Consider the following 7,737-nt stretch of genomic DNA (forward strand, 5'->3'; position numbering starts at 1 on the left):
GACTTGAGGTATGCACCATACGCAACCAAAATAAATGAGCCCAAGTCAAAGGCTAGGGAGGAGTCAGTAGTCTGACCCAAGTTTCGAGTTTCCTACAAGGAATTGTTAGGCATGCCAGGGGTAGCGGACAAGCTGAAGTTTCCTCAAAAGACTAACAGGAATTTGGGCCCACGAAAGGATGTTTAATGCGAGTTCCACGAGGGGTTTGGGCACAATGTCGAGCGGTGCATAGCTCTAGGTCACCAACTAGCAAGCTTGGTTAAGAAAGAGTTCCTGAAGGAGTACCTTGAGGCTGATCAGGAAAAGCCAAAGGGAGCAGTTGCCCTTAGGGACCAAGTGCATGAGATTCCAATCTATGAAGAGTTGAACACCTTCTTGAGAGGATTTTTTGGAGGAGGAAGCTCGGTTACCAAATATAAGCGGTATGGTCGAGCAGTAATGTCTTTGGAGACGAGGAGACCTAATCATGCTCAGGAGCCCGCCCTATGCTTCACAGGGGTTGATCTTGAGAATGTGGTTTCACATGAGAATGATCCGGTGGTAATATCAGTTGTCACTGTGGGGGCGAAAGGTGCATAGAGTTTTGATCGACCAGGGGAGCTCGACCGACGTGACATTTTGGGAGACCTTCCTCAATTTGCAGTTATCCCCTGACTAGTTGAGGCCATACGATGGGTATGTTGAGTGACAAGGGGTATGTTGAGCTGAGGACAACCTTCGCTGATGAAAACGCGGCCAGAACCATTGCCTTCAGGTATATTGTTGTTAACGTGTCTCCTGCTTACAAATTGCTTTTAGGTCGAGCATCCTTGAACAAGTTGAGAGAAGTAGCCTCGACAACCCATATGAAGATGAGACTACCTTCTGATGAGGGAGAGGTAATCACCATAAAAGTCTATCAGAAGACGACAAGAAAGTGCTACGAGAATAGTTTGAAGAATCAAAGGACAACGTAGTCGAGGTGCTCAGGAATGGAGCATATAGTCTGGAGACCTTAGAGGGAGGAGCCATTCCTCAAACGTTTGGCGAATCTCAAGTTTTACTTTAGCTAAGGTATTTAGCTTTAATGCTTTCCTTTTGAACAATAATGTTGTTTTAGGTGACGCTCTTCTTCCCTCGAAGGGGTTTTTTAATGAGGTCATCTAATGATAAATTTTTTCTCAAAAGATGGTGCATTAGTTTTGTTTATTTGTTTAGAGTTAGCACATGATAAGACGACTTGTCCCGGTAAGATTCTGAGTAGGCGCCTTGTGTATCTATTGATAGATAAAATGACCTGTCTCAGTAAGATTCCGAGTAGGCACCCAATGTATCTATTGATAAATAAGATGACCAATCTCGGTAAGATTCTGAGTAGGTGCCCTGTGTATCTTGACAGATAAGACGACCTGTCTCGGTAAGATTCCGAGTAGGCGTCCTGTGTATCTATTGACAGATAAGACGACTTGTCTCGATAAGATTTCGAGTAGGCGCCCTGTGTATCTATTGATAGATAAGATGACCTGTCTCGATAAGATTATCCGAGTAGGCGCTCTGTGTATCTATTGACAAATAAGACGACCTGTCACGGTAAGATTCTGAGTAGGCACCCTGTGTATCTAGTGACAGGTAAGACGACCTGTCTCGATAAGATGACCCAAGTAGGCACCCTGAGTGTAAATTGATTTTCTATTGTTAGGTAAGACGACCTTTCTCAGTAAGACTATCCGAGTAGGCGACCTGCGTGTAAATTGATTTTATGTTGTCAGGTAAGACGACCTATCTCGGGAAGATGATCCGAGTAGGCGCTCTGCGTGCAAATTGATTATCTGTTGTCAGGTAAGACGACCTTTCTCGGTAAGATGATCCGAGTAGGCGCCCTGCCTGTAATTTGAATTTTTGTTGTCAGGTAAGACAACCTCTCTCGGTAAGACTATCTGAGTAGGTGCCCTGTGTGTAAATTGATTTTTTGTTGTCAGGTAAGACGACCTATCTCGGTAAGATGATCCGAGTAGGCGCCATGCGCATAAGTTGATTTTCTGTTGTCAGGTAAGACGACATGTCTCAGTAAACTATTCGAGTAAATTGATTATTTGTTGAAGGTAAAATGACATATCTCGATAAGATTATTCGAGTGGGCGCCATTTGTGTAAATTGATTATCCATTGTTAGATAAGATGACCTGTCTCGGTAAGATTATCCGAGTAAGCGCCCTGTGTGTAAATTTATTATATGTTGTCAGGTATGGCGACCTATCTCTATAAGATTATCTAAGTAGGCGTCTTGTGTGTAAATTAATTATCTATTGGCAGGTAAGACGACCTAGGATGGTGTCAGTACAACTACCTGAGTACGGGCGTTTTGCAGTTTAATTTGTTATGGTTAAGTTGTTTGATTTTAGGCAAGGTAAGACGACCTAACTTGGCGTAAGAACGAGTTATAGGCGCTTTGCAAACAGATGTCATGGTTAAGTTGTTTCGGTACATGGTAAGGGGGGCTACCTCGGTGAGTGAATGATCAGATGATCAGCCGAGTAGGTGCTCTGTGAAACAAAGCCTAGTGAGATCAAGATATATGGCCTTAGACCAAGTTTGCGAGATATACCTATGCAAGTAGGGAATGAGCATAGGCTTGTTGTAGCTATGGGTGTATAGTTCATCAAAAGGTTAGTTCTTTGTTAGTTGAGGACTCCATAGTTTTCATGCTTAGATTTTGCCTAAGTTGCATTCTTGTTACCTTTATTAATTTATGCTTAAAAGGTAGAGATGGTGCATAAGATTCTCTTCTGTTGTTAGCACCATGAGTAAAGGTGCCCGTAGGCAGAATATTTTTTCTGTTATATATTTTCAGTTGAGATTATATTCTTGTAAGACTCTTCGCTTAGGCAAGCTCAGCTTGAGCCTAGGGGGCTTGTGTATTGGACATGGATGCTTGGGACCTCGATCCAGGTATTTGGGGGAGCTCAGCTTGATGTTTGGGCCCAAGAGGTGGGTCGTGAGCTCAGCCCAGATGTTGGTCAGCCTAGAAAAGGTAGTTAAGATAAAAAGATAAAGAAATATTTTATTTGTTATCGTATTATTCAGAAGATGAAAGATATAATTGTTATTGTTTAAATATGTTATCATATTATTCTAAAGATGAAAGATATAATTATTATTGTTTAAATTTGTTATCATATTATTATGAAGATAAAAAGATATTTTATCTCTTGTGATAATATGCAAGTTAGTTATATATTAATACATGTTAGTTACAAATTAATTAATAGTTGTTGGTTGAAGAGATAAAGTTGTTAAATAAGAGAAGCATCGTGAGTAAGGGTGCACACGTAAACATAATATTTTCCTGTTGTTAGCACCTGAAGATAAATGGTGCCCCTTTCGCATGTGGTTTTCCTGTTATTATTTTATGTTTTCAGTAGAGATAAGATTCTCATGAGAGAAAGTTGTTACAAGAGTAGTTATAAAAGGGACTTGAGTTTCCAGGTAAAGGTACGTTATTTCTGAGACTGAAACTGAATACTTATTTGATTTTAGTAAACTCTCACTGACTTGATCATTGGAGTGTGATCAACAGGTAGAGCCCCCTCTATTTCAACGAAGTCACGTTCCAGTGCAACAAAAAGACGTAAAATAGACTCCAGAGGAGAAAGATCAAAAGTGGAGCTTCTCACCAGAGTCAACCGGCGAGAACAACTATTAAAGTTGTATCGATCAGGTCTGTACGACCGATTCGAAACCCAACACATGTTCAAGACCAACCGAAACCATTATATCCAAGCAACGAACTAACAACACTGATCAAAGATCAAGCATTAAATAATGTATCCTTTTACAGATTGAATCCTTAATTAGGTCCAATAACAAAGGGCACACAATAATTATATAAATTAGCACATATTTCAAGATTGAGGTGCGTCATCATCTAGTACTAATTGCACTATGTACCGAGTGTCGAAGTCTTACTTGAGTGTTAAAGTGCCTTTTGTAGGTATCATCTGAGTCTGGAGTTCATGTAGACAAAGAGTGGAAGAGTGAGAGGTGCATAAGGAGTTTGTTTTAGAGGAAGGAGGGAATAGCAGACCGACAAACCGAAAAGGAAGATAATCGTTCTCTTAGTTCCAACCCCGTTTAAGAAAAAAAAAAGAATAACTTCTAAGATATGGAAGATATGAAATTTTAATAAAGATAAATTTGAATGGATAAAAAATAAAAAATCGATATATAAGGCATAAATATTTTATCTCTTTAAATTTTAATTTTTATGAATTCTGTCTAAAATATAAAGATCATTGTATTGTAAGATAATATATAGAGTCTTAATTAAGGAGAGATGATATCAATTTAAGGATTAGTATTTTGGACTATTAAAAGATTGGTGGAAAAGTTTTACTAGTAAATATGCTACCACCAAAGAGAAGTTAATTATAATTTATTCAATAAGATATTGTTTAGATGTGTAAAGGATGTGATGGTGATGTTAGTATCCATTTATAAGGAAATAAGATTATATAGTTATGTATATTATCATTAAAAAGAATTGATAACTCATTGGGACTCTATGGATAATATATACATGTTATTGAACTTAAGTAGTGTTTTGGAGTAGTTTCACAGAGTATAAAATATGGAATTTCAATTACATGAGTTATTCTCAAGAAAATTCTATTTCTTGGAATGATATTGCTTAAGTAGTGGACTACTGCTCAAATGGTGGATTGTTGCTTAAGCGACATTCAAGCAATGAGTCACCATTGTTTGCATTGTTCACTATCTCCCTAGCGGCAATATGGAAACTCTAGGTGATAGTGTATAGCTCAAGAAAGAACTTGAAGCTTGAATAAGATAAATATCAAAACAATTATTTCTTCTCTAGGAAAAACAAATCTCAAGCAACAAGAAAGCCCTTAAACAATGATTTTTTGTAGTAGTGCATGGGGTTCTAGAATAGATGAGACCATACAATGTGTCACCGATCAAGTGGCAATGTGGTCACTCAAGCACTAAAAAAGTGATATAATAAATGCTTTTAGAACTTATTAGAGTGAAACAACAGGTAACATTGCTCAAGCATTGGGGTAACACTCATACGATGGACGCTCAAGTGTGGAGTGATTGTTTGAGAGAGAAAGAAACATAAAATCAACTTTCCTCTAGAGATGAGAGTTCACTCAAGCGAGAGATATATCATGTTGGAGAAAGGTGGAGTGAATCTTATATTTGATGAATTCAACCTACTCGAAGAATGAAGATCAATTTTTGTGTTCTTATATGTGTGTTTGTGCTTTTGTGTCTGTTTATTTCTATCTATTAAGGTAAATAATCTATGAAACTCCAAGAATCATATTTTGAAATGTTTTCTAACTATTCAAAATGCTGTGTTAGGTATAGACATGTTTAATATGTTAAAACTGGTTATTTAACATGTTTAAATATCTTTATTTTATGGATGTTATTATCTATTATGATTTTAATATATCAGAAATTCGAATTAATCCACTGTTTTCACTTCAAGTGAAATCAATCTGTTGAATCGAGTTTTTAATCCACTAAAAATAAAAAAAGTTTGTATTTTAAGCAAGAAAGAGTTTGTATTAATTATCTCTCATCCCCTTTAGATATCGCTCAAGCGTTGATATGACGCTCAAGGATTAGGTCACATCTCTCAAGCGAGAGTGTCAACACTTAAGCACAAACTCACAACTAAAGTGACATTCCCTTGTTTGCATAAAATTTAGGAAATTTATGATTCTAATCCTATGGTTCTATTATTTCAAGTTGAACGTTGATTGTGTTGGTAATCATAGGTGTTCTCGTCGATTTACTCGTTTGTCGGTTGACTCGAACGACAGTCTTTGGCCCGCTTATCTCCGCCTGAGATTCGAGCTTCCTTGGTTGAAGAATCTCTCACCTGCAAAGACAAAGGGCGCCTTGGCGACCGTTTGCACTCCAACGCTCAAGTCAGTATTGGGCAAAGAAACAATAAGTGTATAAAGTAGTTTCATTCTTAGAAACGGTGTACCTTGCTAGGGTTCTTAGTGCCCTTTATATAGGTTGAAACTAGGGTTTACCTCTGTTCTGTTACCCGTGTCTAGGGTTCCTTGGGGAATGTCCTTGCGCCGTTATTACACAATCTTAGCGTAATCTGGCACATAGAACTTTCCTTTACTGGAGTGCAACGACTAACAGAATGGCCGCCAAGGTACCAACTCATGCACCAATGCTGCGGGGCCATCTGTTTTATGGGTGCCATGCGGTCTACCCTTGGAAACCCTAGCCTTAACTTGCCTTAGCGGCTCCAAGGGTTGTTTACTTGTGTCGCGCCCGAATGCGCCATACACCCCGCGTGCATGGATCCCTCGTGACTTAGGCTCTTTCTTAGTATCTGGGAGTTGACTTCATGCTAACTCATATTGCTTGTGGAACCCAGCTTACATGGTCCACCTTTACTATCTGACATCGATGTCCGATGTTTGAGGTCTTCTCTAGGATCGATGACCGAGGACTGGTCGGTATAATAGATATGACACATGTTTATTGAAAATGAATGGTGAAATCATAGAGTGTGATTATTGAATGTATTATTCTATGAGATGTGTAAGAAACTAATTTGTTATATAGGAAATTGCTAGATGAGATCTATATTGAAGATGGTAGATTGAAAAACACAAAGTATTGTGACAAGTGTTAATCTCTAAGTTCAAACTTAATACTAGTCTCCCAAAAATATAAAGCACTATTTATTGTGTGAAAAAAAGGTTCAAAATAATTTTATTTCATGAAATTTAGTATTTAAGAACTAAAATAATTTTGTTTTGAAATTTTAAGATATTAAAGTGATTTTTTAATTTAAAGTATCAAAACAAGCTTTATACTAAAATAAAGTTATTACAGAATGTAATTAAGCTTAATATAAACACTCTTATTTATATATCTTAGGTATTTATATATTTGCATTTTATACTGATCATCAACATCTTAGTTCATTGAAATATTGTCTTCTTATAAGTTTTTAGCTATTCAAAATAAATAAAGAGAAAATAAATTAAAAGTAAAATATATAATTTAATTTATATTTAAAAATATTACAAATGCAATTGAACTTAATTAAAAAATATTTAAAACATTTCAAAACCTGTACACAGTATAAATATTTTCTACATTGTCTAATTACAAAATATCATATATGTTATTTTGAAAATAATTATTTTTAAATTTATGGATTATTTTAGTCATTTGAGAGTGTAAAACTGTTTACATAAAATATATATACCTATCAAACTAAAAATACAATAAATGTAATTTGTGAGTATGAATTGAACTTTGGAATTTCAATTTTTTTTTTATGATATAATTTTACATTATAACTATTAAAATAAATAATTTTAAAAAAAATTATTAAAATAGATAAATCATATTTTAACACAACTTGAATTAAATTTTAATTATATTACAGATATTAAGGTGACATAACTTCAATTCAAATAATGTATCTTAATATAAATACTTCTTTATAATGAAATCATAACATTAAACATTCGCATTACTTATCTATTTTTTTTAATAATTAAGATATAAAATTATATCATATTCATAAAAGATTCACTCATACATGATATTTTTATAAATTACATATATCAAAATTTCAAATTTATTTAAGATATAAACACCGTATTTATCATGAGTAATTTTTATAAATATTTATTGAGTCTAATCAAATTTTGATTACTAATTATAGAATCCAGAACATTACCCTGAA

This window comes from Phaseolus vulgaris, chromosome 8 (assembly GCF_000499845.2).
Source record: "Phaseolus vulgaris cultivar G19833 chromosome 8, P. vulgaris v2.0, whole genome shotgun sequence".
Taxonomy (NCBI): domain Eukaryota; kingdom Viridiplantae; phylum Streptophyta; class Magnoliopsida; order Fabales; family Fabaceae; genus Phaseolus; species Phaseolus vulgaris.